The 2,500-nt window shown below is 44.0% G+C and overlaps 1 pseudogene; it reads right to left on the reverse strand.

Moving 5' to 3' along the window:
* The window catches only part of LOC105976415 (uncharacterized), an 8,724-nt pseudogene that overhangs the window by 4,563 nt on the left and 1,661 nt on the right, over positions 1–2,500 (reverse strand).

A 2,500-nucleotide genomic window follows, 5' to 3' on the forward strand; every position in this document is an offset into this window, starting at 1 on the left:
AGATTTCGAGAATTGCTCCGAAAACGTCGGGAGCGACTAGTTTTTGCCCAAGGTTGCTAGCACCTTGGGCAGAGTCGCCAGCACCTTGGCTGGGCCGGTGCCGAAAGTCCGAAAATTTTCCGACCCGAAAAAAATAATAAAAAATACGAGCGCGTAGGAAATTGAATTTGGCACGGTGGTTGTCGGGGCCGTTTTCTCAGATTTCGAGAATTGCTCCGAAAACGTCGGGAGCGACTAGTTTTTGCCCAAGGTTGCTAGCACCTTGGGCAGAGTCGCCAGCACCTTGGCTGGGCCGGTGCCGAAAGTCCGAAAATTTTCCGACCCGAAAAAAATAATAAAAAATACGAGCGCGTAGGAAATTGAATTTGGCACGGTGGTTGTCGGGGCCGTTTTCTCAGATCTCGAGAATTGCTCCGAAAACGTCGGGAGCGACTTGTTTTTGCCCAAGGTTGCTAGCACCTTGGGCAGAGTCGCCAGCACCTTGGCTGGGCCGGTGCCGAAAGTCCGAAAATTTTCCGACCCGAAAAAAATAATAAAAAATACGAGCGCGTAGGAAATTGAATTTGGCACGGTGGTTGTCGGGGCCGTTTTCTCAGATTTCGAGAATTGCTCCGAAAACGTCGGGAGCGACTAGTTTTTGCCCAAGGTTGCTAGCACCTTGGGCAGAGTCGCCAGCACCTTGGCTGGGCCGGTGCCGAAAGTCCGAAAATTTTCCGACCCGAAAAAAATAATAAAAAATACGAGCGCGTAGGAAATTGAATTTGGCACGGTGGTTGTCGGGGCCGTTTTCTCAGATTTCGAGAATTGCTCCGAAAACGTCGGGAGCGACTAGTTTTTGCCCAAGGTTGCTAGCACCTTGGGCAGAGTCGCCAGCACCTTGGCTGGGCCGGTGCCGAAAGTCCGAAAATTTTCCGACCCGAAAAAAATAATAAAAAATACGAGCGCGTAGGAAATTGAATTTGGCACAGTGGTTGTCGGGGCCGTTTTCTCAGATTTCGAGACTTGCTCCGAAAACGTCGGGAGCGACTAGTTTTTGCCCAAGGTTGCTAGCACCTTGGGCAGAGTCGCCAGCACCTTGGCTGGGCCGGTGCCGAAAGTCCGAAAATTTTCCGACCCGAAAAAAATAATAAAAAATACGAGCGCGTAGGAAATTGAATTTGGCACGGTGGTTGTCGGGGCCGTTTTCTCAGATTTCGAGAATTGCTCCGAAAACGTCGGGAGCGACTAGTTTTTGCCCAAGGTTGCTAGCACCTTGGGCAGAGTCGCCAGCACCTTGGCTGGGCCGGTGCCGAAAGTCCGAAAATTTTCCGACCCGAAAAAAATAATAAAAAATACGAGCGCGTAGGAAATTGAATTTGGCACAGTGGTTGTCGGGGCCGTTTTCTCAGATTTCGAGAATTGCTCCGAAAACGTCGGGAGCGACTAGTTTTTGCCCAAGGTTGCTAGCACCTTGGGCAGAGTCGCCAGCACCTTGGCTGGGCCGGTGCCGAAAGTCCGAAAATTTTCCGACCCGAAAAAAATAAGAAAAAATACGAGCGCGTAGGAAATTGAATTTGGCACGGTGGTTGTCGGGGCCGTTTTCTCAGATTTCGAGAATTGCTCCGAAAACGTCGGGAGCGACTAGTTTTTGCCCAAGGTTGCTAGCACCTTGGGCAGAGTCGCCAGCACCTTGGCTGGGCCGGTGCCGAAAGTCCGAAAATTTTCCGACCCGAAAAAAATAATAAAAAATACGAGCGCGTAGGAAATTGAATTTGGCACGGTGGTTGTCGGGGCCGTTTTCTCAGATTTCGAGAATTGCTCCGAAAACGTCGGGAGCGACTAGTTTGGGCAAGGCATGTTGTTAGGGAACAATAAGTCGATGAACAATGATAAATGTTTTCAACGTATCTTTTGCTACGAAGATGATATCGTCACGTTCACTTGTGTGGGGGGGGGGGGGGGGGGGGGGGTATGATTCCACGGAGAATGGTTATGTTTTTCGGTGTAGTAACGAGCTTTGGTGTTTTTTTCACTATTTTAACGAATATATTAGTTAAAATAATGAATAAATAGAAATTAAATATTAAAAGTACCCGAATAATATAAATAATAATTACTATTTCGTAAAAGAACTATCCACAGTACCTTTCCACTCTTCAAACCTCATACCCGAATTAATATTCTCTAATTATTATCTATTTTTTGAATTAAATAATAAAAAATGTAATTAAAAATCATAAAAATAAAATAAAAAATTCATAAATTCATGTAACTTCAGCAGGAGCCAAATGGGATAATTTTCGTGATTTTTCGAATATATTTTGATATTTTTCTCTATTTATTATCTATTTTACTGTATTTCTTGAATTAAAATAATAAAAAAATATAAATAAAAACCAGAAAAATAAAATAAAATTTCAAGAACTCTTGAATAATCAACAGGAACTAATTGGCATAACTTTCGTGATTTTTAAAATATATTTCGATATTTTTCTCTATTTATTATATATTTTATTGTATT

The sequence above is a fragment of the Erythranthe guttata genome, chromosome 7 (assembly GCF_056151865.1).
Source record: "Erythranthe guttata isolate IM_541 chromosome 7, IM_541, whole genome shotgun sequence".
Lineage (NCBI taxonomy): Eukaryota > Viridiplantae > Streptophyta > Magnoliopsida > Lamiales > Phrymaceae > Erythranthe > Erythranthe guttata.